Source organism: Biomphalaria glabrata, chromosome 3 (genome assembly GCF_947242115.1).
Source record: "Biomphalaria glabrata chromosome 3, xgBioGlab47.1, whole genome shotgun sequence".
Lineage (NCBI taxonomy): Eukaryota > Metazoa > Mollusca > Gastropoda > Planorbidae > Biomphalaria > Biomphalaria glabrata.
Genome location: NC_074713.1, coordinates 56,297,192 through 56,319,223, shown reverse-complemented (window position 1 = coordinate 56,319,223; position 22,032 = coordinate 56,297,192). Strand labels below are relative to the sequence as shown.

Sequence of the window (22,032 nt, the reverse complement as noted above, 5' to 3'; positions counted from 1 at the left end):
CGACTACATCTCTTCACTTGTTACAACTGATGTTGTATGGTTTTTGTCTGACTTGTTGGTCAACTGCACGTAATACACCCGAACAATTACACCCAAACGATTGCAGAGTAATTGGTTGACTTCAAGACAGCCTGAACTAGCAACATCACAATCATCAGCCCCATGGTCTGAAAGGGGAACTTTTTTTTATAATTATGTCATTTGGCTATGAAAACATTATTATTCACATGACTGATGGGCCAATACATTTTGAAGTAACTTTTTTTTAAAGGGATCTGCTTAATATAATAAAGCAATCATAAAAACTGCTTATCTATTGTATCAATGTACAAAACTATACTTGCATACACTGACCTTTGGTGAGCATCAGCTGAGGCTTGTGCAGCCCACATAATTACCAATGAAAATACTTTTTTGCAGCTGTATGTGATGAATTTCATTCCCAGCATGCCTTCTATACGTCTGCTGCCATGGCTCACCTGGTGTGGCATTGGAAGTAAGAAACTAATTAGATTATTCCTAGTCTTATAGAGTTTTATATTCTGGTGTTAGAGAGACACATTACAAATGTTAAATCAATTTCAGAATGAAATGTTTGTTAATCTTCATCTGCTGAGAGAGACAATATTTCTTTTCCAAGCTGCATTCCTTCATCACATTTACCTATCCTTTAGCATGTTAGACCATTGGGGCACCACAAAGATCTGTTGACCATCTTTCTGCTTAGTTCCTTAGATTTAGATTTTTTAAAAACATGGGCTGCCCAAACATTATTGCCTCTCTATTGATCTTAAGAAATGCCAAGCTTTACATTAGGCACCCACCCTTTCCAGCAGCTGCCCAAAGAAATGACATAGTTGGTAGTTTAACTAGATACAGTTTTGATGAATGCCAGAAACAAAGAAAAATCTAGAATGAACTAATAGTGCAATGCAATGAGCTGTAAAACACACTGAGAACATGTTTAGCTTTTTTTTTTTTTTTCAATTTGAAAAATTGTTTTTAAAAACTTTTAAATTATTTGTTATATGTAGGGTTCTTGAGTTTATAAGGCTCATTTTATCACCATTTTGTTCTAGAGTTATTTTAAAAGGAAGTTGAAAACTAAAACAGTCATAGCTTAGGAATGTTTTAAAGTCAACTTACTGCTGAAAATGTACCAGCAATAATACAAGTGTGGACAGTCCAGGATACAGACAGTTGTTGGTTAACAAGGCAAAGCTGAACTCATCTAACCTAACCCATCTTTACGCACAATATGATCGGTGAAGTACAAACTTTGATGTCAAAATGTAAATATATTAATAACATTACTCTATTTGAGTAAGGGCCTAAGAGTTTGGCCTGAACTGTGTGAAATTTGAACCAATCACTTGGCAGCCTCATCCAGGGGCTTCTTGTCCCAGCATTCAAATCTTTTTTTCCCAATTTATTGTTTTCAGAGCGTTAGTCTTCCCTTAAGTCATTATTTAGTTGAAGCTAACAAATTTAAGTTTATACCAAAAAGTAAAGCATTAAATGTATGTTAAGTTCCCCTTGCAGACTTTGCGGTCTATGTGGTAGATGTTGTTTCTGTGGCCCATGGTTAATGAGGGTGTCATGTGGCCAACACAATGATCAACCACCTTTACAATTCCCTAACTAAAGTCAGGTACCCATTAGAACTCTTTGAATCCTGGATTATTTTCCACGTTTAGATGGAATTAATTTTTTTTGCCATTCGGGGTGAAAAGAATGCTTTGATTAGACTTTTATAAATTTTTTGTTTATAATATAGCACAAAGCAATTATAATAAAACAAAAAATTATTTTTATATTAATGTTTGAAAATTAAAAATAAACATTTACAGACTGCAAAAAAAGCCTCTAGGATCTAGATCTAGAGCAATATAATAAAAAATAAATATTTACCAACAAGTTTCAGATGTATTTTATTGCCGGCATGGAAGAGGTAAAGATACTGACGACAGTCCGGTGCAAAGACTTTCACATCCCAGGATCTTAAAATGGTATGACGATCCTTAAAATACAAATAAAAACTCCATGAGTCACAAACATCACAATTTTTGTTTATCTTTTAGCTCCCTTGGTTACCTAAACTAGTCCATATCAATATACTTTTTATAAAGCTTTTATCAAGTCTGACTGACTTTTTGATAAACATTGTGTACATGTTATTCTCCCACTTCCCATACTCAGATCAAGTTGAAACATAGCACTATTATTCATTGTCCTTAACAAAACATAATTAACCAAAGAGTTAAATGATTATTGGCTACATGTAATTTTAATTGGGGAAAAGTAAAGGCGGTTGGTCATTGTGCTGGCCACATGACACCCTCACTTACAATAGGCCACAGAAACAGATGATCTTTATATCATCTGTCCTATAAGACCTCAAGGTCTGAAAGGGGAACTTTCCTTTTTTATGTGTTCTTATACAAACTGACAGGAGAAGGGATGAAAGGCGGAACACTGGCGCCTCAAAACAAGTTTAGCTTCGTGTTGATGGGGCATGTCAGCCTAAATAACGCAACCCATATAGGAGAAGGAAAACTCTGACTACAAACCTCCACTCTGTGGCAATATTCCCCCGTGTGGGTATCAGGGCTTGGAAATGACCAAGAGAAATAAATAACCCCACTGCCTTTCCAGTTGCATTTCACTAAGTGAATAATAGTGGACCTTCCCCCCCTCTAGGTGCTTTTTGACGGAGGTCTGGATTGCACTACACCAGACGGAGGTCCTTGTCTCACTACATTCTAATACTAGATATAAATCCATCATGAAGTGTTTTTTTTTCTGGATCTGGTGAATGTGATATGGTGAAGGGGCCTGGATCCAGGATGTGACGATTCCACAGGGCATACCCAGGGCACAGTCCACTTTAAGCTTTCTACTGCAGAAAAGTTCCATTTGGAGAGCTCTATGGATGGCCGAGAATGGTCCATTGGCCAACCCCACCTTGTCCCATGGATATTCCGGTTACAGTCTTCAGACCTAGATGTTTCCTTTCATGTCAGTATTGGAGAAAATTCCCAAGACCGAAAACTCCCTTAAAATGCGGGGACTATATATTTATATATTTTTTAAAAGCCTGAGGAAACACCCAGCCTACACTAAATGCCAAGGAACTTAACGAAAAAATCCATACGAGCTCAGACGTCGCCTCGTAAAAGGTCTGCGCATGGCAGTTTCTTCCAGGACTGCCTGTGATAAGTCAGCTACTGATAATAAAAAACAGACTAGCAGCAAACACCTAAACTTTTTGCAACTAAACATCTTAGGCCTACAAAACAAGACAACAGAACTCCAACACATACTCAAGAAGCATGATATACACATAGCGCTATTGCAAGAAACACTACAAACATCACAAGCTACACACAGTACATATGCCTTTGCACCAAATGCCAGGGAATTACAACCCTCATAAGAAACGACACACAAGCCACAGTAAAACAAATACAGAACAATACAGACATCGACACGCAGGAAAAACTTCTTTGGAGAGGAGGAACAAAGTACACCATCAAAAACTACTATTGCTCACCATCATCAACAGCAGAAATAGACATACAACTACCACACTACACAAGGACAATAATAGCTGGCGACGTCAATGCACACACACCTTCCCTAGGCTACCCACACTACAACAAGCGTGGCAAAGAAATATAGGATGTAACAAATGCCTCTAACCTACAACTTCTGCAAAACAAAACCTCACCTCCAACTTTCCTCTACAGAGCACACAACACAACTAGCAGACCTGACCTAACTTTTATCTCTACAGACATTACCGACTCTTAATAACAGTACTTGAAGACATAGGTAGTGACCACAGGCCTATACTCCTCAATATTGGAACGCCAGGTAGATACCAATCCAACAAAACAACTAGATGGAACTATAAAAAAGCTAACTGGGCAGCTTTTTCACAAGAAACAGACACAAGACTATCAAGCATAATTGAAACAGACGTCAAATCAACCTACACAACTATAGTCTCCAACATCTTACAAGCAGCAAAAAAACACACCCCTCGAGGCCAAGTTAAGAAATACAAACCTTTTTGAACACCTGAATTAGATAAATTAGTAAAAGAAAGAAACATGGCCAGGAAGATTATAGAAAAAAAACCTACTAGAGAGAACAAGACAACGTACAACAAATTGACAGGACTTATAAGATACAAAATTTAAAACAGAAAAAAAGAAAAAGTGGACCACAACATGCGAACAACTAGATCTAAACAAAGATGGTCAAAAGGCCTGGACCCTTCTGCACCGGCTAGCAGGAAAGAAACAAATAACAAACCCCCAACCTATAAAAGGCACTGACGACATAATAACAGAAAACCTTAAAAAGGCTGAAACCTTCAATAAATATTTTGCCAGCATTAACAAGTCAAAGCCAAGAAAACAACTGGACCAGGCCTTCAGTAATATCTTAAAGAAAGAAGAAAAAGCCCCAACAGTCAACTGTCAGATCTTTGACACTCCTTTCACTCTATATGAGCTCAATACTGCCCTAAAAAGCCTCAAGTCAAGAAAATCCCCTGGACCCGATAAAATAACAAATGAAATGATTCGGGGACTAGGACCACAGGCCCAAAACTGTATACTTAACTTTAACTTTATCAACCATACATGGAAAACTAGAGACATACCACAGGAATGGAGAACCGCAAACATAATACCCATTTTAAAGAAAAGTAAACCACCTGGAGACTCAAAAAGTTATAGACCAATATCTCTAACATCCAACATTGGCAAAATGGCAGAAAAAATGATCAATAACCGACTTTATTGGTGGCTAGAAAGTACTTGCTAACTCCACAATGCACAAGCTGGCTTCAGGAAAGCAAGTAGAACAGAAGACCACCTCTTTCGTTTTATCCAGGACACAGTAGAAGGGTTTCGTGAAAACAAGCACACTACAGCAGTATTTATAGATTTGCAGCAAGCCTATGATAGAGTGTGGAGAAAAGGTCTATTTTTGAAGATGAAAAAAATGGGCATCCATGGAAAAATGTACAGCTGGATCAGGGCATTCTTAAAAAACAGAACCATCCAAACCCGATTCAAAGGTGCCATCTCTAGTAAAAAAAGTTTGGAAGAAGGACTACCACAAGGTTCAGCCCTTAGCTGCACTCTCTTTCTAATCTTCATGAATGACCTCCCGGACCTCATTTCGGTCAATAAGGCACTTTATGCAGACGACCTTTTAATTTGAACTAAAGAGAAATATCCAGTGCTGACTAGATCCAAACTAAATAGAGCCCTCACAACTATCTCCACATATTCAAAATTATGGAAAATGGAAATAAACAAAGAAAAGTCAGTTTATTCAATCTTTAGCCACAGCAACAAAACAGCAAAAAGAAACTACATCCTAAAAATAGACTTTCAGCCAATAAATAAAGAAGAAAATCCAACATATCTTGGTGTAAAACTAGACCAAAGACTGTCTCTAAAACACTTTATGGCAGATTTAAAAGAAAAGGCATTACAAAGATTAAACATAATAAAACACCTAACAGGAACATCGTGGGGAGCTGAAAAGAAAACCTTAAGACAGTTATACACTGGATATGTCAGATCTGTAATGGATAACTGTCTCTCCATATAAGTAGCTGCCAACAAAACCTATCAATCATCATTAGATACAATCCAAAACCAAGCCTTGCGGCTAATTAGTGGAGGTATGAGAACTACTCCCACAGCAGTCTGTGAAATAGACTCCAATACTGAACCTCTTAAGTTAAGGCGCAACAGAGCAGCATTAGAAGCTATTGAGAGATACAGAAGGTTGGAGGAAATATAGGAAAAACAACCCAAAAAAAGCAAAGGACTCTGATCCAACTTACTGACGAACTAGCCCTAAAACACCACCTACCAAATAACAGAGAAAAAATTACCAGGTTTTAAAACATTACACCCGGACTAAACTACAAACAACCAACCATCAAAACACATTTACTAAATAACACCTTAACAAACGAATCAAATCCACTGGAGCTCAAAGAAGGCACGCTTGAAACAATCGAAAGCTATAAAAAAAAACAGCTATCCATATTTATACAGACGGATCGGCTTTCAAAGCTACCATCAATGCTGGTCTTGGTGCCTTCCTGATCTTCCCTAAAAATAAACACTTTGAGATAAGCGCACCCTGTGGCGATTACTGCTCAAACTTCCAAGCTGAAATTGAGGCAATTACCATAGCACTTCAGACAGTGGAAAACAAATTATATGAAGGAGTGCAACCACCATCAGATATTGTTGTCTTTACAGACTCCCAATCTACTCTGCAAGCACTTAACAGCAGCACCTCAAACAGCCCAAGAGAGTTGACAACACTCATTGTGATAATCCACCAGATGATATCAAAATTAAATATCAATATCACACTACAGTGGATCCCTGCACACATTGGCATCATGGGAAATGAAAAGGCAGATAAGCTATCAAAGGCAGGTTCATCTATGGAACAACCAGATACCTCACCCTAAGGTCAATGTTAGTCAACAATCACAAAGAGGAGTGGCTCAACCAATGGGCATCAGGAAACACAGGCAGAGCCATGTACAGAGAAATGACTACGCCTAACAAACTGGACAGTATTAACTTCCTCCCCCGCAAAGAACAATCTACAATCTTCCAACTAAGAACAGGACACACACCACTATTAAATTACCACCTGAACAAAATAAACTCCACACAACTACCCCTTTGCAGACACTGCGCCCACCCCTTTGAAACCATAAACCATATCCTCTTTGAATGCCCCTCCCTAATCCACCTTAGGCAGACCCTACTTCCACTACAGCCCAACAAAGAACAATCTACAATCTTCCAACTAAGAACAGGACACACACCACTATTAAATTACCACCTGAACAAAATAAACTCCACACAACTACCCCTTTGCAGACACTGCTCCCACCCCTTTGAAACCGTAAACCATATCCTCTGAATGCCCCTCCCTAATCCACCTTATGCAGATCCTACTTCCACTACAGCCCAAAATAACCAACACCCTGTACGGCAGTGCTGAACAACTAAAGAAAACAGCACACTTTTTTCCTTGGCACAGTCTGCAAAAGAGCTCACAGCTCAGCAGCAATAAAGCTGGCTAGAAGAAGAATGTGAAAAGTGAAATAGAACTAACAGTATTGAGATAAGTGCCAGTAAATGTGCAGCTATTTTATAAGCTTTGTTTATTTTTTTATTTTGCTTGTTACATTTCTTTCTTATGAGAGGCTCAATGTATTGAGAAACTATATTGTGATCTTATATTTCTGTATTACAACATTGTTTCTTTATAAAATCAACTTGTCAAGATGTAACCTTATAAATTGAGAGCTTTAATTCATTCTTCTTCTAGCCACATTTTTGTTGCTGACCTTTAAGCTCTTTAGCTGCCCACTTTTCCTCATTTAGACCTTGTGATCTATAAGACAGATGATGTATAGGTCATCTGTTTATGTGGCCCACAGTTAATGAGGGTATCATGTGGCCAGCACAATGACCAATGGCCTTTACATTTCCCCAACTATTACCAGGTACCCATTACAGTTTTGTGGGACTCAAGAGCGCCCTTAAAATCCTGAAATTAAAAACCCAGTCATCACTCGGATTCAAACTCGAGACCCCTCAGTTTGAAAGCCAAGTGCTTTACCACTTAGTCACCACAACCTGTCCCATAGAAAAAAATGTGCTGTTTACTTTTTAGCTGTTCTACACTGCCATACAGTCTTGGTTATTTTATGGTAATTGGTTCTGTCTGCGATGAATTAACTTCTGTGAAATTTCCTTTATTAATTCACTTTTTGTGTTTATTATATTTCTAAGTAAAAAGGGAAAATGGTGTCAGATCATGTCTCAGTGGTTCAAGTGTAGTTACATAAATAATTTAGTGTTCTTCTACAAGTCTGGAGCATAAAATTGAAAAAATTTCAGAAACTCAATAAAGTCTCATACAAACTAGAAAATCTTGATGAATTTTATTTTTATTTAATGTACATAATCCAGCTCAGGCTTTAGAACAGCCACAAAAACAGTGTTTCTTGTTTTAAGCACCAAAGAGTTTTTTTTTAATATTTGGCATTTTCAATAGAAGTGGAAGAAAGAGAGAAAGAAAAATATTATGGGGTAATAGCTTGAACAAATTTGCTTTTTTAATTTTTTGTTATTTTTTTGTTGCCAGTTTCAACATGACGCTAAATGTCGAAACAATGAACAATACATACATATAGCATATGTGAAGCACTAGGGTCCACATTTTTATAAGAGAAATTAGTGAATTATATAAACACAATAAGGGACTGTATCAAGCAGGGCAATAACCAGTAACCCTAGAAACAGTCTTTATATATGTAATATGTATGCATCATTCAGTTTCGAAGTGAGACTGCAATTTGTGTTTTCAGTTAACCAGGAGATTGCACATTTTTATAAGAGAAATTAGTGAATTATATAAACACAATAAGGGACTGTATCAAGCAGGGCAATAACCAGTAACCCCAGAAACAGTCTTTATATATGTAATATGTATTCAGTTTCGAAGTGAGACTGCAATTTGTGTTTTCAGTTAACCAGGAGATTGCAAGCTTCATTCAAAGACCAATGTCTGAGTACCACTCATGGAATCAAATTTTTAGACAGTAAAGAAATTTAAAACAAAAATCTAACATTAAATGGAAAAAAAATCTTACAGTATGTGCTTTGTCTTGTTAAACGAACAGCCAAAAGAAGCAAGCAAAAGCTTCATCAGCTTGACACCACATCAGGTCCACATCTTTTAGTGCTGATCCCTTGATGTACATGACCTCTATTAGAAGACTTGCCTACTGGTTTCCAACTCAAGGGGACACAGCAGAATTACATCTCTATTCTTGAAAAAAAAAAAGATATATAAGGTTAAGCATTCTGATAGCTGAATTAAACATTTTTAAGTTTCTTGGGTTAAATTTTTTCTTTACAACTAATCAAGTTTTCAGTCCAATTTCTTTTGAAATATAGACAAATGGTCAACATCTTAACAAACTATATTTATTACGACTGTTTCTTATTGCCTTAAACTCAGATTACTCTGCTAAGTCATTGGTTTCCCTGGCTGATTCAGGCAACCCATATGAGGTAGGCATTAGAGTTTAGTGGACTCTAAGGCATCCATGATTCCAGAAGTTCAAAACACAGTCTTCATCTGTATTTGAACTCAAGATCCCTCAGTTTGGAAGCCAAGCATTTTACGACTCAGCACCCATGCTCCCAGGTATGTTTGTAACTAATTTTTATTACATGGTTCCCTGGTCATATGTTATGCACTCTGGGATCCCCACCACCCTAGAGGAGGTTTGGATTACTACATAAACTTCATTTTTCAAGGAACATAAAAAAAAAACTTTAAAAGAAACACTTATTTTGATAACTAAAATCAAATTTTTCAACTAATTAATTAATTAATTTATAGCTTTAATATAGTGCAACTTTCATGCTTATAGCATGCTCAGAGCGCTTTGGCTCAATCTCATTTGTGGACCAGTAGGGGGTAGTTTTCTGGGAGAAGGTTTTCCGTGCTGCTTTGATAGGTATTCAAGCCAATTTCAAGCGTACTTAGCCTCTAGATCCCACATCTAAAGGCAAATATTAGTTTTAAATACTGATGAAAATAAATATTTATAATGTCAAATGGCCAAGTCCAATACATGTCCATGTGTACCTGTCTAGATTATTTGTGTATAGTTTAAGAACAATGTATAACTAAGAGACATTACAAAATATTATTAACTTAGCTTCATAACGAAATATGTATATGATTGATTAATAAGATTATGAAATACATTAAGATTATTTATTTGATAATGCCTAACTATATAACATTACATTGAGACATGGTGGCTGAGTGGCTTCCGAACCAGGGGAAGTTCTGGGTTCAAATCCTGGTGAAGACTGGGATTTTTATTTTGGGATCATAAGGCACCTATGATTCCATCCAGTTCTAATGGGTACCTGACATTAGTTGTGGAAAAGTAAAATCGGTAGGTCATTAAGCTGGCCACATCCTCATTAACTATGGGCTACAGAAACAGATGACATTTACATGATCTTCCCTATAGATCACAAGGTCTGAAAGGGGAACTATAAAATTACATAGCATAATTATGAAATAACTGTAAAAATACTTAGCTAGATTATGAACTAATCCTAAAAATACTTAGACTAGATTATGAGACTTGAGTATGATTACCTGGCTAGGTATAAAAACAAATGCCAGGGCAATGGTTAGAATCATTAAGAGTCGGCCCAGCCAAATGTCAGAGGAAACATCTCCATAGCCAACAGTGGAGAACGTGACAACAGCAAGATTGAAAGACTCAAAAATTTTGAAGTTTGAGCTGCTGCTTCCTCTCTGAATGTGTTGAATAATGCAGATACTTGAAGGAAGGAAATCAAAAAGAAAACTTAAGTTAACTCATGTAAACCTATGTATATTTATGTTTATTACTGAAAAAGAAAATAAGGCAAGCTATTAACTCAAGAGAATACATGGTCACTTAATTATAACTAATTATTTATTCAATTTAACTCACACTCTGTCAAAAACTAACTCTACAGCACAATTTCTAGAGGCTATATTTTAGATTCTGATATTTAAGCTATATTACATTTTACACAGCACTATATCTAGTCTAGGCTACATAGCACATAGACACACACACACAGATTTATTTATTATTGTTCTTTGGAATATACATATTATAATTAATAATAATAATAATAGCTTTTATATAGCGCTACTTTCATGCTCAGAGTGCTATGTTCCAATCTCATTTGTGGACCAGTGGAGGGGGGGAAGGTATCTGGGAGAAGGTTTTCCGTGATGCCTTTAGGTGCTTTGCTCAAGTTGGGTGTTGAACCTCCAGCCCACTTAATAGGTAGCCAACACTAACGTAGTTAGCCTCTGGACCATGCTTCCCAACATATGTCAAGATCTGTAAGTCTGTTAATAAGAGTAATACTATGTGTACAGAAACAATCAATCTTCTGATCAACACAAACTCGACAGACCCAGATTAGACATATTATTGATCTAAATCAGACAATATGAATAATAATAACAATTGCTAGAGTTCTTAATGTCAAATGTGAAAAAGCTAATGAAAACATTGTTGCTTATGTAATGTGTCTAGAAGAAAGTGGACTATTCTAATAAACTTGTTCTGAAGCAAATAGTCAAACAAGTTTGTGATACTCGCTATAGCTCTGCATCAGCAATCGTACACAAAATAAAACTAAATGAATCTGAAAATTGACACAAAGAGATGCAGTGATAAAGGAACTGCAACATCAACAAAATACAGATGACATCATATGTAGCATCCTCTTGAGTGATAGTTAAAAAAAAAAACAGATTAGATTTTGCTGTGTTATTAGAGATCACATTAATGTGAGACACTTGAGACTTATTTAAAGAGCTAGGCAACTCATTTATTAAATGTTTTTGAGTTCAATTATTGTGCTTTGGAATATGTGCTTTGTAGCCTAGATATAGTGCTGTGTAATATGTAATATTCTGTTCTACAGAATCTAAAATATAGCCTAAAAATAGTGCTATAGGGTTAGTTTTTGATATATTATATTGAATTGAATACTAGAAATACAGTTGGATGTCTGCCTGTTCATATGGTAATCGATCAGGCTGACTGTGTATTTTACATGTTTCTGATATTCCTTCAGATTTGAATTTTAAATGTATTTTATCCAAGCCTAAGGATTGCAGGAGATGATGACAGGCTGAGTTTGAACCCAGGACCATTAAGACCAGCAACCAGGCAACCATCCTGTCATCTAGATGTTGTTCCAAGTTTTAACCAAGCTCATCCTCTGCCATCCAGCGAGAAGTTTGGGCTTGGTTGAAGAAATGGTTATTTCTGAAAGATGCGATAGGGTTAACTGTGTGTGATAACCTAACAAATGTGACCCAGGCCAGTAAAACAGTTCAGCGTACTGTGTTGGTGTACAAGGGACAGTACTGGTATGAATGTTACACATAAATATGACCCATGTGATTTTTGGGGACCAAACTGTCAGTCTACCGTGAAGTCAGTCTAGGGATAGTGAATCCTTGAGTGAAGCAGTCACAAGTCCAGAATGAGATAGAGAGAGAGCTTAGTATGGCAATTTTGAGTTTATTAAGCATTTGTAGTCAGTGTATCCTATAGCCAATTGTGTAGTATTTGATGTTATTTGTTTGTTTTTAAAGTACCACATTATTTTGGAACTCTTGTTGTCAAGTTCATGAGTTAGATGTGTTCTGTTGAGCAGTGTTTACAGAAGGCCTGTTAGAGAGAATCAGAAGGCTATGGCACCTTACCTGAAAATAAAGGCAGCTATCCAGAGAGCTGAAAGGGGCAGCCCTAACTACTTTGTCATATAAAAAACAAATACTGTTATGAAAGCTTCTACTCACAAGAAAACCTGGACAGATCTCAAAGGAAAACGGCCTCGGCCTGGAAAAGGACATGCAACATGCAAAGCCTTTATAGAGCAGGTGCGCTAGCCCAACTTACTGAAGTGTTAAAGAAATAAAGGATACCTCTTGTAGCCATACAGGAAACCAGGTGGAAAGACATTCTCAGAACTAAGGAGTATACTATATTTTATACTGGTGGAAGCAATAACAACTTAGGTACAGGTTTTGCTGTAAAAAGATAATGGCAGGTAATGTCATTGGATTTATACCTGTAAGTGATAGACTCTGCTCACTACCTTTTGAGAGGAAAATTCTTCAACATATTATTCATCAATGTCCATACCCCTACTGAAAATGCAGATGATAACACAAAAGAAGCCTTCTATGATGGACTGGAAAGAATTTATGATGAAGCACCAAAGCATGACATCAAAATAAATCCTAGGAGATTTTAATGCAAAAATTGGAAAAGAACCAGCATACAGACCAACAATTGGCAAAGAAAGCTTACATGAATAGTCCAACAATAATGGCATAAGATTAGTGAATTTTGCATCAGGAAAAGGAATGTCTATCTGCAACACTAAATTTTAACATGAGAATATTCACAAGGTAACCTGGATCTCACTCGATGGAACACCCAGAATCAAATAGATCATATACTCATAGATAAGAGACATGGATCGGATATACTAGATCAGAGGTGTGCAAATTACGGCCCACAGGCCACATGAGGCCCACCTAACTGTTTTATGCGACCTGCAGAAATTAGGTGAGCTCATAGATTATACATATAAAGAATGCAAATATATAAAAAATAACTTATTTTAAATATCTATACTATATAAATTATTGAAATTTCTGATTCTTATCAGTTATGATGAAGAGGTGAAAGAAATAGTCTCTACACATCATTCTAAAAAGCCTAAACTAAACGTAGCGTAAATTCTTATTTGCAATATTTTAAAGATCCAGTCAAAGATTCAAACTCAGAGAAGTACTTGAAGATTTGGAAATAAAACATTCCAATGATCGGTACCACAGTATTGTCTGCTGGCTTAGCATAGACAAGATATTGAGAAGAATATACAATCTCAAGGAAGAAATTGTTATGTTCCTTGAAGGACATTGACTATGACTTTGCTACTAATATTTCTAATGAAGAGTGGAAGACTCAAACTGTTTTTTCTTCGAAGGTAATGCACATGAAATGTATGTGTATGCTAAATCTTTTCAAACAAAACTTTCCCATTTTTCCAGGCAAGCAAGTGAAAACTGATTTTGACATTTTCCTTTCCTGAAAGGTAAAACTATTTCTAGTAAAACGGTTGAATTATTTGATTGTGGAATGGGCTGAATACTTTGAGGGGACAATGGAGTATATGAACTGCCACATTGGAGGACCAGATCCCTTAGAGAACCAACACTCATTGAAACATCAGAAATAATTAGGACCACGAAGAATCACAAAGCACCAGGAGAGGACCAAATTACAGCAGAACTAATTAAATATGGAGGAAAAGACTTAAATTCCCAAATACACAGAATAATATCCAGAATTTGGGAAGAAGAAGTAATACCAACAGAATGGAAAATAGCTCTTATAATCCCAATACACAAAAAAAGGATCCAAGCTAAAGTACTGCAATTACAGAGGAATCTCTCTACTAAATGTGACTTATAAGATCCTGTCTAGGCTTATAACTAAGAGACTTGGAAAATATTCAGAAGAAATCTTAGGTGACTACTAATCTGATTTCAGATCAGATAGATCCACAACTGATCACATCTTCACACTAAGATGTATACTAGAAAAATGCCTTGAATACAGCATACCTATCCACCAACTCTATTTAGATTATAAAATGGCCTATGACAGTATCAAATGGAAATATCTATATGACACTCTACAAAATTTTTGAATACCTAACAAACTGACAAGACTTATACATATGACTTTAAATAACTCAAAAAGTAAAGTCATGATAGAAGGAGAACACTCACTGGAATTTAAAATTAAAAGAGGATTAAGACAAGGTGACTCACTAACTTGCATGCTTTTCAATTTGACACTGGAGAGTTATAAGAAATATACACATAAACACGAGGGGAAATATTACTAACTTTTTAAATACTTCAGGAGAGAAAATATGGTTCCACAACCAACAGGGACGATATACAGCTAACCTCTACAATACCTTGATTATGCAGATGAATTGCCTTATTGGGTAACTAGAAGCATCTCGACCAGCAGGACTTGAGGTCAATGACAGTAAACCGAAGTACATCACAATGACAAGAGACAATCAAAAAGATAGGACCATATATTAAAATCATAAATCACAAATTTGAAAATGTCAAAGCATTCAAATATCTAGGAAGTACAATTGATTTAAAAAATGACCTACTAAACAGAAATAAAGGAAAGAATAGCAGGAGGCAACAGAGCATTTTATAGCACCCATCATTTACTTAAGAACAAAACAATATCAAGAAAAAACAAGAAAATAATATACAAAACCATAAGACCAGCTGCAGTGTATGCAAGTGAGACCTGAACACTGACAAAGACGACCGAAAATATACTAAATACTTGGGAACGAAAAATTCTTAGGAAAATCTATGGTGCTATACAAGATGAAACAGGGTGGAGGACATGTACTAACCATGAGATATATCAATTGTATGAAGACCCACAGATAGTGACGGAGATAAAAGGCTAAGGAGAGATCTGAATGGAGGGATGTGTTGAAGCCAGCTAAAGCCCTCCATGGGCTGTAGTGCCATTGGGATGGATGGATGGAAAGTGTTTCCTGCAAAATGACTGAAAAATAATGACAACATTAAAACAAAAAAAATATTTGCTCTATTCATATTTTACAATGTCTTAAGTATTTCTTTCAAAATAACTATTTTGTATTAAATAGGTTAAATAAGATCTAGATGTAGTGATAAATCTCATCATCTTGACATCATATGTGATAAATATACATGACTTGATCATCATATACATAAATCATACAGGAATGGACTGGATTTCTGGATGCACTAAGATTCTACATCATGCAACAATACAGGATTACAGGCAGCACTCTGGCTTTCTTACTGTCACTAATACCGTAGTCTTACTGTAATACTTGATCTAGATTCCGATCTAGACTCTAGTAGACTGTCCCTTAGTTTACTCATAGTCATAGTCACCATATAGATCTAGATATCATAGTTTGGTCAGACGTGAAGACCTCCCGCAGGAGTGGGCATGGTTTGAGCCCATGACCATCAATAAATTCAAATGACAGTCGAGTGCGCAAATCGCACGACCAGGCAGCCATCCACAAATACTAGATCTAGAGATATAAATATATATAGAGAGAGAGAGATAGATATAGAAACTAGAATCTATATACTAATAATGTAATATAGATCTAATATAATATCTAGAGTAGTTTATTTAATCCAGACATTACATGAATTCAGACACTAGCTGTTTTTGTGGTCATTAAATCTTTTTTTTGATATTTAATATGAAACTAGCATGTCCATTTCCAATGATTCTGACCCAATTTCCTTCCATTTAGTTGTCTTTTTATGTAAAAGAAAAAAGAATTTCAAATGTCTACATCAGGTTTTTGTTTTTTCCTATGTTACCCGGATGACTTTACCTCTTCCTAGGGTTAAGACTATATTTTTTGGTTGGCTAAGTCTAAGCTAATGAGCCCGGCAATACTTATTCTGTTTTTTGGAGCTGTTTTATTTGATTCATAAGCCAAGTTGTTTGATTTTATACAACAAAAATAATAGGGTGTTTGAATTAAATTATGATTTTCTTACCAAAATTTATTTCAGACAGCCAGTTTTGGACATCAATGTTAATGATCTTATATTATATTTGTTTGTTTGTTTTTTTCATAGAGAATAAATGGGCAAATGTTTGTAGTGAGCTTGGTACATTGAATGCAGTTAAATGCCTAGATCTAGACCTACTTTTTTACCTTTACCTATCCCTTAGTCTGTTGGACCGTTGGGGCACCAGGCAAGATTTGTCGACTGTCTTTCTCCATTCCTCCCTTTTTTTTGCCTTGTTTAAAACCTCTCTCAATGGCAGGCCTGTCCATTCTTTAATGTTGTCCTCCCATCGCTTTTTCTGTCTGCCTCTTCTTCTTTTTCCTGGCACTGTTCCCTGAAGGAAGGTCTTTGCGAGCCCCGTAGATCTTGTAATGTGGCCAAAGGTTTTAAGCTTTCGTCTTTTCACAATAGTTAGCAGGTCATCATGGGCTCCGATCGCTACAGTAACCCTGTCTCTGATTTCTTGGTTTGTGATGCGGTCTTTGAATGTGATGCCTAGGATACTTCTGTAGCATCTCAATTCCATTGCTAGGATCCTCCTCTCAAGCTCTGCATTCAACGTCCATGACTCGCAAGCATATAAAAATGTGGCCATGACCAGAGAGTGCATCAGTCTGATTTTGGTGCTGAGGGCTAAGCCCTTATCTTTCCATATTATTTTAAGTTTCGAAAGGGCTGCTGTGGACTGTGCTATTCGGGCCAATAATTCGGGTTTTGTTCCCTCATCTGAGACAATAGCTCTGAGGTATTTGAAGCTGTTAACACTGGTTAGCTTTTCACCTCCAATACTGAAGCCTCTTTTAAAGCCCTGATGGCTATTGGCCATAATTTGAGTTTTTTCGGCATTTATTTGCATGCCATATGCTGCGGCAGTCTTGTCAATGCGCATCACCAGGACAGCTAGTTCTTCTTCTGTCCCTGCTAGGCAGTCAATGTCATCTGCGAAGCGCAAGTTAGTAATTCTTCTTCCTCCAATGCTAACAGTACCTTCATAGCCCTCGAGGGCATCTTCCATTATCCTTTCAAGAAAGATATTGAAGAGTGTTGGTGACAGTAGGCAGCCTTGTCTTACTCCAACTGTGGTTTTGAACCAGTCCCCAATATTATTGTTGAAGTACACCGCACTGGTGGCATCCTTGTAGAGGTTCTGGATAACTTTGATTATGTTTTTATTAATGTTGTACTTTTCCATTGTCGCCCAGAGTGCTCCGTGCCATACTCGATCGAAAGCTTTCTTGAAATCAATAAAGACATGGAAAAGATTCTCTTGGTGTTGGAGATATTTCTCACAGAGTATTCTGAGGTTTAGGATTGGCTCTGTTGTGCTGTGACCTTGTCTAAAACCTGCTTGTTCCTCTGATATGATGTTGTCTGCTATCAGTTTTAGCCGGTTTAATATGATTTTTAACAGTACTTTGCTGGGATGATTTATGAGGCTGATGGTGCGATAGTTTTGACAGAGTTGTAAGTTGCCTTTCTTTGGAAGGGTTATTATGAGTGATTGGGTCCAGGGTTTGGGCCAATCTCCTGATTGCCAGATCTTGTTGCAAATCATATAGAGTGCGTTTATCATAGTTTTTCCTCCCGCCTGAAGAAGTTCGCCAGGAATGTTGTCAACTCCGGCTGATTTTCCCTTTTTCAGGGTTTTTACTGCTGCTGCTACTTCTGAGCGAAGAATCGGATAGTCATCAATGTTGGAAACTGCCGGGACATTTAGTATCTCTGGATCTCCTGAGATTTCAAAGTTATACAACTCTGAACAGTATTCCTAGGTCGACTCTGTTGTATTTTTTTCTATTATAAAAAGAATGTTTTTGACATTTTTGTAAGGTTTTATTAGATCTAATTAGTTTTTTCCTGTGAAATTAGTCATAAAATTGATTTTTTAAAATAACTGATACAGAGTTATATATCCCTTCTCAGCCTTCTCCAAGCCTGTCTTTGGTGATAGATAGTTTCTGACAACTGTTTAGTGGTGAAAGGATTAATATAGACTAGATCTATTATATAATAATATATAGATCTCTAGAGATAGATTAGATTGATTAGATCTAGATCTATAGAAATCTATACTAAACTGACTAAACGGTATAATTATAATACTATTATAATGTGTATAACATAGATCTACTGACTAGATGACTACATTGTCTAGATCTATAACTAGTTAGTAGTGTAACTATAATTTAATAAAGTATAGACTCTATAATATAAAAATATAGTATAAATAATATTAATGGACCTCATTCACCAATCGTAAATAAACACATTTAGCCATGGCATAATATTGATAAAACAATAAAAAATATGTATCACGTGACAGCCACTATGGATGGCATACTTTGTATAGAGGATATAGATAATCACGTGGCTAAATGTTGTTTGTTTACGATTGGTGAATGAGGTCCATTAACTATATTATAATTCTATTTAGTATGAAAAAATATAGTATAAAATAGTAGTATTTTAATTAAGTATAGTCTAGTGACAATAGTGATGGTATAGTCAGACAAATAGTATAGACAGATACTCAGATAGTGTGAGATAGTCATACTATTTTTGTATTATAATTAAGTATAGTCTAGTGACTATACTCAGACTAATAGTATAGACAGATAGTGTGAGATAGTCATAGTATAATGATTATGATAATAATGACTATTGTGAATGTCTAGATCTATAGTAATGTATTTTATATAAATAATAATAAATTATAATAGATCTTTTATAAACTAGATCTAGAGTAGTTTATGCTATTTGGACACCTATAGGCTAAAATTTCAAAGTTTGACTTTGACAGCGCATTATTAGACAATGTTTCGACATAGAAAAGAAATAAGTATCAAAATCTTCTTTAGTTTAAGTTTAAGGAGAATAAGGATGACTACTTATATTTGTACCCCTAACCTATAATTGTTATATTTAAGGGCAAAGAGGCCATGTGTTTTCATTTAATGCAGATAAATTTGACCCACATTATTTTATTCCGGAGACAATAATTTATTTCAGACAGTCTCTATATTTAGGCATCAATAATTCTATATTAACATTAACTAAATTTTTGTTTTTTGTTTATTAAATTAATTTAATAAATTTCTAATACAGATGATCTTTTGTAGTATAGTACAGGTTAGGATAGCCATTCTTGCCTAAATAGCTGAATCCTCTATATTCTCTCTCTATAAATCTATCTAGTAGGTGGATGGACTTCATCATGGATGTAACTGGCAGTGGTGTGCTACTAGGTGGTGAGTGTGGTGACATGATAGTCAGATGGATGGCTGCCTGGTCATGCGGTCTGTGCGCTGGATTGTCGTTTGGATTTATCGATGGTCCCGCGTTCAAACCCTGCCCGTTCCATCCCCCGTCGTCCAGCCGGAGGTTTGGATTAGGAAGTAACTATCTTCAACTCTGAAGGAACATCGGGAACATGTAAAACAAACAAAACATACACTGATGATGCAGAGGCAGGGAGCAGTAGTGATGTAGTTAAGATGTATTGGATGATACACTAACTTTGACACCTGGCAGCATCGCAGAGCTCAAGAAGGAGATGTGGCTGCGGTGTGACATGATTGTCATACACACTAATGTGGCAGCAACAGACAGGGATGTAATTTAATACTTTTACAGATTCTGCCACTATCATTGAGGGCAAGCAAAATAGTTCATATTGGAAAATTATTTTCGACCTGGTGACTTATTACATCTACTTACTGTTCTATAACAGTTCTATAACCAAAAAAAGTTTTGTGCTAACTTCAATCTCAGGTTTCAAAATAATGAAAAGAACAACACAATTAAATTCATGCATTTGTACTGAAAATTGTATTCATATATCTCTGAAAATTAAAAAATTACAGCCTTTTTAACAGAAAAAAAGTACTTTTTCTGTCTTTTTTTATTGCAAAATTTCCCTTTTTCGGTCACGAAATATTTTTAAAAATATAGGCAAAATTTTCGCCACTAAAATTGCTATAACTTCTGTTCTAATTATCTTATTAGTCTTATAAACATAAATTAGGTATCAATAAATTCAGTTTAAAGAGCTCTATCTAACTATATCAGTTTCATTACAATATATTGAGTTTGAAATTTTTATCAAAGTACCTAGTCTAGATCTAGATCCTGAGTAGACACCTAGCTTAGTCCCGAGACCTAGAATAAATTGAAATTCTAAATTAAGTAAATAATTTTAAATACAAATTTACAAATTGACAAATTATTACTTGACTTACCTTACCTTACCCCAATCATTATTTATACTTAAAGTTTATATCCATATTCTGCAGCTGAAACATTAATATTCCCATTAGAATCTTATTCTATTAAAGCCTACACATAAGCCTAAATATGTTCCATTTTAAAGGCTAGCAAAAAAAAAGTAATTTTCAAAAAATCTAAAAAATCCATTCCAACATGCTGCAGCCAGTGCAGAGATACAGATAAACATCTAAAAAATAGCTTCACTGTCGCTCTTCTATGTCAGAGTTAGTAAGGGTATAAATAGTTATTTAAGTTATTTAAAAACTAGCAGTGCGTGCGTAAACGAAACAACCCAAAATCGGCGACTCTAGTCGGCGCCTTCGACATAGAGGTCACGCTTTAGTTGTCTACCTTCAGTGAAGTCCAGAAGGGCGTCGACGCCGTAGGCGCCATTATCCCATTGGTGGTTAGAAAGGCTTTTATCTAACTACCAGGCCTGGACGTAGGGCTCTTCACCCCTGTCCTGTCTGAGGGCTCCCAACGGTAGACGGTCATATCGATTGACTGGGCCAGACCGGACCGGGACGTCAGGGCCGGTCCTAGCGATTGCGGGGCCCTATGCGAAACGGATAGTGCGGGGCCTAGTCTGGTTAGGATAAGGATAATAAGTGCAAATTGCATTTTATTCATTCTTTACCAAGTAAAATACCAAATGCCAAATTGTTCAATATATCTTCGTGAATTGTTGACCTCGAGAAATTGAATGACATCCCAATATGACAATTTGTCTTTTTTTTTCAGGAAATTTCTTGAGCCCGTAGAAAATCCAGAGGCCGAGGGAACCCTGAAATATAAGTTGTAATGGTTTATTTAAATAATATACACTTAATATTAGCGCGGGCCTATGAAAGTGCGGGGCCCACTGCTGCCGCATAGGTTGCAGTGGCCTAAGACCTGCCCTGCGTGACGTGTACACAGCGCACAGTCCCTGTTCCTGGGCCCCACTCGCTACAAGTGGCCGAGAACAGTGCTAACTGAGGGGAGCTTGTCTCATATTCCTATACTGTAACCGCCACTGTTCCATGCAAGGACCGCCACTCCAGCTAACGGGACACTGATGACGGCCCCCTTGTGGAACGGCGTGACGGACTTATTGGACTGGGTTCCGGGCGTTCTTTCCATCCCAACCCCGAGTGAGAGAAAAAAACAACAAAAGCTCACCCAGGGAAGCCCGGCCGGGCCTGGTTCACTACTCGTACTTAGACTATCTAGTCTCCACCCACTAGACGTTTCCATCGGAGGGCCACGCTGAGGCGACGGGTAGCTGAATTCCTCCGGAGTTTCCACCACTAGACGTTTCCACCAGAGGGACACGCGACGGGTAGCTGGAATTTCCTCCGGCTAGTTGACCACCAGTAGCGGCGACTCCCGGCCACTCTAGTTGTCAAATGGTTAAATATTGACTCTATAGCTTGCCATGTTTGTGTTTCAGACGTC

At 36.6% G+C, this 22,032-nt stretch overlaps 1 protein-coding gene across 10 annotated transcripts in view; it reads right to left on the bottom strand.

Annotated features, from left to right (window-relative positions):
• The window catches only part of LOC106050675 (uncharacterized), a 41,773-nt gene extending 21,179 nt beyond the window's left edge, over nt 1-20,594 (bottom strand). Inside the window, exons 1-6 of one of the 10 annotated variants that reach the window (XR_008776844.1) lie at nt 20,578-20,594; nt 15,150-15,307; nt 10,258-10,444; nt 8,723-8,901; nt 1,912-2,020; nt 150-479 (exon numbers count right to left, since the gene is read on the bottom strand). The gene's annotated coding sequence lies outside the window, so the exon portion shown is untranslated. Of the gene's footprint in view, nt 1-149; nt 480-1,146; nt 1,441-1,911; nt 2,021-8,722; nt 8,902-10,257; nt 10,445-15,149; nt 15,355-20,577 lie in introns of those variants that run through there. The other 9 variants (XR_008776842.1, XR_008776846.1, XR_008776848.1 and 6 more) reach the window with 9 other exon arrangements.
• Between the last annotated feature and the right edge of the window lie 1,438 nt (nt 20,595-22,032).